The sequence below is a fragment of the Gouania willdenowi genome, chromosome 15, assembly GCF_900634775.1.
Source record: "Gouania willdenowi chromosome 15, fGouWil2.1, whole genome shotgun sequence".
In the NCBI taxonomy this organism is placed as follows: domain Eukaryota; kingdom Metazoa; phylum Chordata; class Actinopteri; order Blenniiformes; family Gobiesocidae; genus Gouania; species Gouania willdenowi.
The window spans coordinates 11,757,273-11,769,615 of record NC_041058.1 but is presented as its reverse complement, the minus strand read 5'-3'; the positions used below and the strand labels follow the sequence as shown (position 1 = coordinate 11,769,615).

Below are 12,343 nucleotides of genomic sequence, written 5' to 3'. Positions count from 1 at the left end.
GCAGTATTTGGATGCATTTATCATTTTATTTCCAAAATAACAAAACCCAATTCCCCCTGTTGATTTATAAGCCTATTTCGAATACATGCACAGAACAATTGTACCTCCCTGCTTTTATTGAATTTTAGCACAACGCTCAGAAAACACAAAAATAAACACATAGATGTCCTAATCTCTTTGTTGGTGGTGTTGTGTTGGATTTGCAAGATTTGCAATATTCTTATCTATTATAGAATTTCGACATTTTTCAATGACAGTGAGTCCTTGCGTCAATTGATTGGATTAAGTTTGAAATCTGTAAACTTTGACATGCACATTTTTGCAGACGCAAGCAGTTATTACAATATTAACCTTTAGGGTGACATACGGAGAGCTAAAAACAGCAGAGCATGCCAACGTCTGCTATCTGCCTGTTCTTTTATTTAATTTTCTTGTTTTTGAATAAGGTTGAAACAGATGATTTTCATGGAATAAAATGAAATGTTTGTGTGTTTTTGAGACACTAAAGCAGTTTGTGGGAACATATCTAATAACTTAAAGATAGCCGAGCGGTTTTTATCTTATGAGCGGTCAAATAAACCCACTGCTTTCATATCCTGTAGAGATGTTCGAGGTTAACTTATAGTCTCTTAGGTTATTGTTGACCTCAGCAGTTATTAGCAGTACATTAGCAAATTTAAAAACCAATCGCACCTCATCCTCCTCCCTATACAAGATCATTTTTAAAAAATGGTCAAATGTCGAGCCAACCTGTGTAGCAAATCTGGCTTTTACTGTGATATGAAAAGAATCTCCTTCACAATTTTGAAAAGCAGCCATGTTTATTATTTTGGATGAGAAAATATAATTATAATCATTTCCAATGGCTGCATCGGTGACAAAAAAGCAGACGACTAAAAAATGAAGTCAAAGAGCATACAACATTTAATAACCTTTTTTTTTTCACACATTTTCACATTTTTAGTCAAATAAAAGACAATTTGCCTGAATTGAACCTTTGATAATTCAAATGTAGACTTTCATTACATTTAAGAATGGTTTTAAACACTATTTCTGGTTTCTACTTAGTATTTCGAAGTTTTTCACCAATAAAATGATATTTTCCATTGATGCACACGGATAGAATCTCTATCAGTGTCCAACAGCTCATAAAAACAAGCTTTCATGCTGAAGCAGTGATTAGGATTACCTGAAATTCCTAGAAATGATTGTTTGACTATATAAATTAAAGGACTGGGTGTGGAAAAAAAAAGAAAAATAACAATTTTTTGCTAAAGCTATTATAAAACGCGAGTGTATCTGCGTGCTGAAATTCTACCATTGTCTTCACTGCTGGTTTTAGCATTGAGGTTTTAATTGGTGATTTTCAGCGCTCATTCTCCACCGAAAATAAATAAATAAATAAATCACTGACGGCAGAGAAAGTTTCTAGGACATTTCAGAATAAATGTTGGCTTCTAAGCCGGCCACACATGCCTACAGACATAACACACAGTCGCACACTCATAGCGGAGTCATTGAAAATGAGTAGTCTGCCTGCGTGTTGAGTGGGCTCAGTGACAGTGTTGATTAAACATTAAGGAAGAGATATAATGCCATTTTACTATTGTGCATTATACAACCCCTTTGTACTATCACTTCATCTTTGCCCTTGAACTCAAACACATTGCCGACTGACAGGAAGAAAGAATAATGATTATGAATTATGCATAAATGAGAACTTGAATTTATCTTACTCAACTTCCAACTTTGCAAAGTTGGTGCATTTGAGGACCCGTGAGCATTATTTGTCATGTGGCTGACAGGAAAAGCTGTGCTTGTAAAAAAGAATCAGTGTTTGCCAGAATGAAAGGCCACGATCAGCGTTGTGGTACGGTGACCAGTGACCACTGACAAATGACCAGTGACCTATCTTTGGTGGAGCACTGGAAGGTGTAAGATTTTTGGATTAGTCAGTTTGTGTTTTTCTTTCTTTTTTCTGGTCGAGTTACAGTATTTTCTATACTAGTGTTGAAATGGCCTCCTTTCCTCACATTTAGGATTTTCTTTTCTTTTATTTGAGACATAAGTTCATGTAAAACATGTTCTACATCATTGTTAAAAATGTGTACACGAAAAATAAATCTAAATGTTAAATGTATATCTAAATGGTAAATCTAAATCTTAATGTTAAAATGGTCAAGCTAAATGTTGAGAAATGTAGCAAAGTGGCCAGGTCAGTTCCTGTCAATCAAAAGGATCCCGCCCACACCACAAGACCCTGAGCAGCTGACTTTGTGTAATTTCTAAACTTTTCACTTTGGCGACTGATTTAACAATTAGATTTAGAGTTAACGTTTGCATTTAGATTTAACATTTACATTTAGATTTAATTTTCATGTGTACACGTTTTTAACAATAACATAACATGCTGTTTTACATTAATTTGTCTCAAACTAAATAAAATTGAGCTAAATGTGAGGAAAGTGAGCTAAATGTTCAAAATATATGTCGGCTATGAAACATCGACCGCGTTTTTACATTCAGTACCACATATCCCTGATGGCTATTGTTTTTCAGCTTCACTTACTTTAAAAAATATGTTAAAGCATCCTTTTCTTTTCTTTTTAACCCGCTAAATGCCTCCACTGTAATACTCATGTCTGCGGCAGAGATTGAATATCCTTTTCCTGCAAACCAATAAAGTGAAAACGGTGCATGTGGTTCCAGATGAAGTGTCGACGGAGATACCCAGGAGCTGTAGAAATGTTCAGAGTGGATAGGTTTTCCACCCACTGCAGCATTTTACTGATTGTTTTTTGTTTTAAGCTTGTCTGATTCATCACAGTGCAGTTGCAGTGGGTAAATAGAGGTCGTGGATGTCTTTTTCTATACATATCAATATCGCCGAGAGCGTGAGCGTCGGATCTGCTCGGACAATCAGATAAATATCAACCTAATACGTTGATATATTCATAGCTTTGGTCCCACCTTGGTTACATACTTATCACCTTCATTTTGGCCAATATATTGCTGTTGGGATATGTGTAATTTTCTCAGCAGGCCTTCACATTTCCTGGATATCTCAACATCAGCTGTGCCCTTATAATAGTGAACTTTTCAACCTGATATGAAAGGTGCTTTTGGTTTAGGTGCACTGTGTAATTTCAGCAGCTTGCGCTATGTATGTTGCTCTAAATTACTTCTGAAAAACATTGCAGGATGAAGCACGTACAGTATGCAAGGCTGAGATGAAGAGGTGTGATTCAGAGGTTGAACTTGTTATTACATGTGCTGCCCACCACAGTGTAACAGATTACCTTAGGCATCAGTGGGCTGACCTGCTAAACCTTCACACTAAAAAAAGCTGTAGAAAATAAGGTAAGTAGGTACATTTTTCAGCTGTACACTCAGCTTTGAAATCGATCCATTATCTGTTGCTTTCTCAACTTTAAATGCACTATTTTATTTTTTTGGGGTAGATACTGTGCACTCGGCTTCTTTGAACACACTAGTAAGCCACGTCGTAGTGAGTCATTCTAAAAAACAGCTCAAAGCCATCAATGTTGTGATAAAAGCTTTTTGTTTAAAAAAAAAAAAAAAAAAAAAAAAAAAAGTTATAACTTTATAAAATGACCTGAATCTCTGGTATTCACTCCTGTTTTCTCATATATGATGTATAAATGAACAAACATACTGTACATGTGCCTTGCAAGAAATCCTCAAGTTAAATGCGGATGGTATTTAAAGGCTTTCTCACACATCATTAGATCAATTTATGTTTCCTTGGATGGATGGTGGTTGTCTGACAGAGGGGCATGTTCGTTAATTTATAGATATGAAGATTATGTTTGATGGGCTCTGGTAGCATTTATAAATAAATCTAATATGTCTTGTTTCCATCCACAATAATTGGCAATACTGTTTATATACAAGTTAGATTGTTCAAATTCTATGGTGATTGAAAATAAATTCAAAAGATACAGTATGTATGCCAGAAAGACGAATTGCACACAAAACCTGCCAAAATATTTAAAATGTTTAACGTTGGTGCAATAAAATCAAAATTAGCTTACAAAAAAATCACAGAAAAGTTTAAAATTTACTGCGTAAATAAAATATATAGTGATTGACTATAATAGATGAATACTATTGCACCTGTCGATCGTATCAATTTTGATGAGGGGCATTTGTCTGCATACATTTCATTTGTGTCCAGAATAAAAGGGGACAAATGGCTTCAGTATAGATCTATACTATAATTCAAGGGAGGTGTGTGCGTGTGTGGGTGGGTGTGTGTGGAGCAAATACCTCCCCGACGCGGGGCCAGTTGGACCTGAAACTCGCTCGACGGGTTCCAAATACCCCGAGTGTGTGCATCTGTTATTTTGGAGTAATTTGGTTATTTCAAAATGTTTATTTTAATTTTATTTCACTTCTGGACGGCCCCGAAATGAAACCTATTCAACTTTTGACCTCAGGGTGTGAGGAGGCGCTAGCCCGGAAGTTGTATAACGGACCACCATTTAGTCCGGTTACAGTCTGTGTCACGACACACGTCCGTAGCGTGGTAGTGAGCTCCCGTGGACTTCTCTTTTGAGGAAACATACTTTTTACTGTTCCTTATTTGGTGATAATGTTTCAAAAACGTTTATTTTCATGTTAGTTTGACCTTTCGCTATTTAGACCGGACAGAGCTCACCCGGAAGTTATTGACGGCAATGGCTGCTGTGTTGTAAGCTGCACATTTTTTCGCGGTGCGTGTATGTGAGAACCAACGGAGGAGATTAGAGTCTCTCACACACACGTCGATCAGGTGGGCTTCACTATCGATCACCGTCTACGTGACATGCGTGCAGGTATGTGAGTGTTGAGTGAATAACGGACCACCATTTAGTCCGGTTACAGTCCATAGGGTGGTATTGATTGTAGTGTTACGCTACAGTCAGATCTAAGTGTTTACATGTTGTTACATAGTGAAGGTCACCTGATTACTGCAGCGTCTCTCACGACACACCTGCCACTATATCTAACTACTGACAATAGAGAAGTTTAGTGAAAGTTAGGCAGGTACACGTGGATGGACTGGTGCGCATGAATTTAGAATGGATTCCCACGCCCCCCCCCCCCCAAAACACACGCCAAACAACAAAAATATGAAAATGACTCAAAATACACAAAACTAAATATTTAAACAAAAAATAAAAATACACAAAACACAACAGAAATGCAAAAAACTACACTAAAAAAAAGATACAAAATGACTCCAGAATCACACTACATATGCAACAAAAAACAATAATTATACAAAAAAATGCACAAATGACGTAAAACAAAAAACTAAACAATATTTATACAGGAAGTACACAAAACGACAACAGAAATGCACAAAAATATACAAAAGGCTCCAAAAATACACAAAATGACTCCAAAAACCATATTACAGAAAAATCCACCAAACAACAACAAAAATATGAAAATGACTCAATATACACAAAACTAAATATTTATACTAAAAATACACTAAAATGACAACAGAAATGCACAAAACTACATATAAAAAAAATACACAAAATGACTCCAGAATAACACTACAATGGCAACAACAAACAATAATTAAAACAAAAAATGTAAAAATGAGTAAAAAAAACCAACACATTCATCATGCGCATGTCTCATAGAATGAAACCAGGGAAATTGCACGTTATTTTACTTTGCACCTGCAAATATACCCCTAAATAATGCTACAGAATATATTATTATGCCCGTAATTGACAACTCTCCTTAAGCGCCCACTATATGAATGCATACTTTCGACGGGCACTGTACTAGTTGACATAAATGACAAACGCCCAAGTCAGAATGTATATAATTCAATATGAAAGCACTCCATATTGCAGCAGTGACAACTATACTAGTAATCGTTATCCTGTTTTTCAATCATGTTAATAAAAATAATAAGGACAATAATGTAAAGTTTTCAACCTTTTTCCCTGATCTTTTAATTGAAAAGCTCTGAGAAAAGATGACAAGAGTCATTCTATGTCAGTGTAGTTTATTTTAAGTTTGTTAGGCGAGGGTGTCCAGAGAATTGGGAGTCAACATTTTATCTTCTTGGGCTGGGCGTACCCCGTATAAGTTGGATATCAGTCACACCACAGGCCAACCCTGGCAACTTTGATTTCTGGGCTTTTAAGTGGTGTCAACGAAATGTGGGTGCGTTGGTGTTGAGTCATTGTGATGTGCTAAAATGCAACAGGTCTTCAGAGATAAGAACTGCTAGTTATAGAAAAGCTACATATATAATATATTTAGATAAATATCAAGATTTTTCTCCATATAGTGTCATTCCTTTCCAATGGTGGTAGACCAACATTTATTGCACCTTTCATTAATTCCACTCACAGAATTATACCAATAAGGAAAGGATGAATAGGTCACATGAACTGAATCAACCCATAAAGCTGATGTAGTTACACATACCGTACTGTGTTTTTCATAGCCTCAAGGTTTGGACTTTAGAATAATTTCACAAACCAAAAGGTCAACTTGATCTTTAAATAGAAAAGTAACACTTCCTCCTTAACTCTACTTGAAGAGTTTCTTGCACGCAGCAGTGCACATCGATGTTGTATATGTCCCTATCCTAATTTACTCATGTCCTCTGGAGCCTGGCTGAGCTTGATGAAGGTGCTATCACCTTTAGTGAGAGAAATAATTACCACAACAACGCACACATAAGTCTTACATTGGATTAGGATTCATTTAAAGAGACTCGCAGGAAGAGTGCGAATGGTTGGCTTAATGTAATTGGTTACAAGACGACATGGTGCTGTGAGCTTCACAAAGAATGAGGCTGATTTATACCATGGCTCGTCCCCACCAGCTCCTGCTCAAGCTTTATTTGACCACCCTAATCGCTCCTGTCCTGTGATCTCACAAGTGTGTCATATAAATGGCTTGCTCATTCTGTTTATTTTTCCCATCCATAATACATGGGGTATCTAAATCCTGCTGGCGTGTGCAGGAAACAGGGAGTGGGTGAGAAAAAAAGAAAGAGACAAAGAGAGAGAGGTGGCTTGGTGCTGGTGTGAGGCATAAAGGCTTAGAACAAAGTAGCAGAAATACATACTAACAAGCCAAGAAGGGACCGAGGGGGCCACACACTGTGGTCTACCAGCTAAGTGACGGTGATCGTAAGGTTTTGAGCTTAGAAAAGTTCATCCGAGCTAGTATGTGAAATCCAATTCCCCATGTTAATTCCACTTGCATGGTTTTCCACCTGCACACCTCCTGTTGGTTGAATGGAAAGCACAAATTACACTCTGGTTAAAAGTTAATCCTTCACGCAGCAGCAGCAGCAGCAGCATATCTCTCCACAATTCAGCACAAGCTGGGAACCTTCGTCCATCCCCTCACTGGTTCATTTGCACTGCAGAGTTTTCTGCCAGATTCATTTATAGGCACACAGCCACCATGTATCAGATGAAATATACAACGGGAAGAATATGTTGTCCCAGCGTACAATCAGCAGTCACAGCGTTCTGCCATTTTTATTTAACATGGATTTATAGATGGTTGTCAGGGAACGCAACCAGTGGTGCTGCACATAAATTTTCTCCCTGCGTACAGCCCTGCCTTGCCTACAAATAACAGGAACACAAGCACATATACCGTACATGCTCTGTGTTGATTACTGTACAACTGTATCTACATTCTAATGACATGTTTGATTTTAGTTCTTGAATGTTTGCTTATATGTAACCTGCTTAGTTTAGGATCACTTTTGAGGGGACATTGTTTTTTTAGTACAGATAAACAGGGCTGTGCAGAGATCTTTGGAGGGCCAGGTGCTCAGAGTTAAAAGAGGGCACAATAGGCACGAATTTGAAACACAATACAGAAACATACCTTACAATATAACCGGTTGAATAAAGGAGGGATGAAGATACGGCCTGTATCCACAAAGCCATAATTCAAGCTGTGCGTTAATTTAGGACATATGAAGTAGATCATGTATTAAGTTGAATTTAGATCACTATTAGACACTGGACTGTTTAGCTGTGGCTACTTTTCCTGGAATCATTTCTTTTCAGTTTTAATCAAAACTCTTTAATTTAATTTCAAAGCTTTATTTTTGTTAAAACCAAATATAGAAAGTGGAACATTAATAATGGGAGGAAGAGAATGGACGAGGTGTGTCTGTGTCTCTGTTTTTTAGACATCACAGTGGCATTTTCCTTTGTTGCAGTTATAACAGCAACTTTCTGTTACCCATGTGCTAAAAAATGTCATTGACTTCACTGAGGTTGATTGGAATATCCTTCTCAATTTCCAGTAAAAGAACCTCCTCTCCTTATGAGGCATCTCTGCAGAATGAAATATAATCGTTAAACTACAATCTGATGCACACACACACACACACACACACACACACACACACTGACACTGCATACCTTTTCAAACATTATACTGTATGGCCACGAATTGAATCCATTCATAATTCGCCCTTTATCATTCCTAGTGCTAAATCAATAAAGTAAAAAATAATTATATAAGAATCATGTATTTAAATATTTTTGTGCTTTTATTCAGTTTGATTATCGACGTCGCGCAAGACAGCAAGTTTCTAAAAGTTATATCATTTGTATTCATATTATATTCAATTTGTGTGTAAAACAACAAGTACTGATATGTTTAAATGAGAGGTTGAGAAAATCAATATTCAAATTCTTCTATTATTGTTGTATTTGTATTGTAATAGTAAAAAATTATGTGTATATGCATATTGCATAGTGTTAGTGAAATAACAGTCTATACCTCATTGCCTCTAGAAACATAGGAAAAAATAGCTTGACAGTAAAATAACACGATATCTCTCGAATGCATTTTGCCCATGACAAGAGACGGATACAAAAACAAACCCAGCACCCTGTGCGTGGTTAACCAACGGCTATAGTTTGTTAGAGGTTTGTGTGCAGAGTTGGACGACATAGAGGATGCTCATTGCTCACTTCACTTTGTCAGTCATCTTGCAAGAATACACCGTGCACAAACGTATACCGCTGCAAAACCTTAACCCAACCTTAACTAGTGAGTTGTTTACTTCCTTGAGTCTTCTTCTGTTTCACGAGACTAGCAGTGGCCATCTCCAGCAGTTTAGCAATGAGCAGCAGGGCGTGTCTGGGCAAATTGTTATTTAGTTTTATTTGTTATTATTTTGGGCCACACACACACACAAAAAGGGGGCTCCAGCACCCTCCGCCCCCCTGAAATTAAATATTGAGAATTACATATAGTTCCAAAGGTGTTTTACAACCTGTTCTTTTTTAATATTTCAAACAAGGAAATACAATTGCTTCTGGCACATATAGTGCATCTGTGTCCCCCTCAGCCTTGGTACAACACCGAGGGATTGTCCTATGATCCTCCAGCTTCTTGTTTGTGAGGGTAAGCTCTGGTGTGCTCACCACCACCTGTTAGACAGACGCTCTTCCTATGGAGAGTGATACACCTTTTCTCCTCTGCTTCTATGTCTGACCATTTCTTTTTCACCTCAGTCACAGTTTTACGCTCTGAGGCAACGCAATGCGATCTGCCTTTCTGGATGCGCAATGTGTCACCAAATTACGCTCTCCTGCGTGTGTCCACCTCAACAATTAATACCTGAGTGAGATTTGTTTTATTTGCTCGTTTTCCCTCTCGGTCCACCGTGAAATTCGTATTAGTGAATATTCATTAAGGGCGTTCACCGGCCCTTTTATAGGCACCATATGGGTGGAGCAAGGTGTTTCCTCATGTGTGACAACTTTTGAGTTGATTGTCATTCATAAGCGGTACAGGTGTGGGAAGAGCGTTTAGAAGTCTGACAGTTTTTTTTGCGAATGCACTACCTGGTTTTTAGCGTACGCCAGCTGAAGTGATCTTAGCTAGGCGCAGTTTTATAAATGAGGCTCCAGAAGAAGAGGCTCTCAACTATGGGTCAAAGTGAGTGCTTAAGAGTGTGTTTGTTCTTTCACAACATTCAACAATGGAGCAGCAACAAGTTGATGTGCTTTTGGTGGTTTTAAAGCCCTGTTTTGCTCTCCAAGATCGATTCTGTTCACGACGCTCCTAATGGCTCTAGACATTGATTGGAAACGCTCCAAGGCCGACAGAAATAATCGCTCTATTCGCCTGTTTGAGCCGCTCTAGACTACGTTTGCGTGTTCACACCACCCAAAGGAGGCGGACTATCCGAGCAAACGATTCCTAGAGCGTTTTAACCACTCTAGAATCTGTCAGTGTGAATGCACCGTCAGGAGTCGATGAGAGGACACTGGCGATTACGACCCTTGGAGTCTGAAGACAGTTGAGAAAACTTAGGACCCTGGAAGTCACCCCCATCACGCTGCTGTTATCAGAAGAAGATCAGCCAAATGGTGACAATACTGCGTGGTAGGCTATATCCTCATTAAACCTTGAAAAATATTCAATCATTTGTAAGAGTTGAGTATATGGAAACTCAACTCTGTTGAATAAAAACAGACGAAAAAGACTTTTAAATAAAATAAATGCAAAATAAAAAAACTTTTTAACTGTTTAATGCACTTTTTATTTTACATACATTTTACAGGAATGATTAAACTTAACTGCATGCCATGCTAACGCTTCAATTTTATGTTATTTTTGAATTGGTAATGGTGGTTCACTTTGTTTTGTGAGCTGACCCCTAATCATCCAGTTGCTGCAGTAGCACACCTGGGCTCATTAGGGCAATGACCTGCAGTATAAAGGAGGCTCCAGCGGTGCACAATCAAGGAAGACAGAATATAACTTTATGATCTTCTGTGGTGCTGGACTTAATGCTGACTTTTTGTGTTCAGCTTGAATTTTGGAGTTTTCTCTTTAATTTGTTCTGTATTTGCATGATGGAACTGCGTCAATCAGACGAGTGCCAGATAAAGACTTGTTTTTGAAGGAGAATCTATAAAGACAGTTATTAAATGTGTTATCAAGCAATCAAAAAATGCAGCCATTGTGAGTTTAGATTCAATAAATTGGAAGAGTTTTTGAGAAACACGATAAAAGAACGCCCAAATTCTGCAACATTCATGTCAATGTTTTTAACCCTCTTATTATCCTTACCCAGATCGCACGCATACGTCTCGCCGATGTCGGCCTCAGATCGTGCGTCGGTATTCTACTCCTAATGAATAAAATTGAATAAATAAAATTGTAGAACTGTCATTTGTTGCTACCTATGGTGCAGTTCTTGCACACAGGGGCATAACAATTGGGGGCTTGTCTGGGACATTCTTAATTGTGTTTGGCACAACAGACAAATATTGCTTCACAGATAAGCTTTGATGTGCAGCGTTTTGTTGCTTTTGTTGCAAGTAGCTTTTTAGCAATACTCTGAAGTGAACTTTTAAACTACAGGCTGTCTGGAGCTTCCCCCATATTAGAGACCTCCGTAATTCACTGTGCTGAATGTAATCATTATTTGACCAAAAGATCAAACATGCATTTCTAGCAGAGCTGCAATACCAAACTGAGTCAAGTGTACCCCGCAAAAATCCCTTCTCCTTGGCTCAGCAGCCTGCCTAACTAACTGCCTGTGGTTGGCTTTTTAGCTGCCTACTGCTCCACTCCCGTGCACTCTTATGTGAACGTAGCAGCACATGAATATTTCAGCCTTTAACCCACAGCTAGGCAGAACATCAGTCGAGCATGAGTGTCATCTGTTTCAGAGAGATTATTGAAATAAAAATTTGCCTTTCACCCTCAGAACAAACGCAAACTAAATCCTCCTCTTTTGTTTTCTGGGCATATTTTCCGTGGATGTTTTTTTTTTTTTTTCTTTTTCTTTGTGTCCTGCAACTAAGGTTTATGCAAAAGCTACTATTCAAACAAACGTTAGTTGTTGGTATTGCAAAACTAGGCAAACAGGTGTTTATTTTAAGTTTATTTGGTAAAAGAGAATCATTTAGATCAAGCTAAGCTGTGTTAAATGCAAATTGCGTATTTATAGTCAGTTTATCGAATAAATACTGGGAAAAAAAACTAAGTGAAAAGCAGAGGTTAAAGTAATGGATTACAAATACTCAAATGAGTTGCTTTTATGGGTACTTTTATTTATTTATTTTTTTTGTATATTCCTAAATCTGTAATTTTACTTGTACTTAAGTATGTTTTAAAAGAAGTAAAGTAAAAGCTACTATGTAAAAAAAATTTTTTTAAAAAATGATACCTTTAAACCACAGTACTGTGGCACATAATCCATATGTTCTTAGTTGTTCCATTTCTGATCAAAGTCACTTTCTATGGTTCAGTTCAGGGTTTCTACCTATTATGTTGTTTCCCACATGGCACTGTTTTACAG

General features: G+C 37.6%; 1 protein-coding gene across 1 annotated transcript in view; it reads left to right on the top strand.

Moving 5' to 3' along the window:
• Positions 1-3,292: 3,292 nt before the first annotated feature.
• sorcs3b (sortilin related VPS10 domain containing receptor 3b) overlaps positions 3,293-12,343 on the top strand; it is a 113,259-nt gene continuing 104,208 nt past the window's right edge. The window contains exon 1 of the mRNA XM_028468419.1: positions 3,293-3,360. The gene's annotated coding sequence lies outside the window, so the exon portion shown is untranslated. The remainder of the gene's footprint in view (positions 3,361-12,343) is intronic.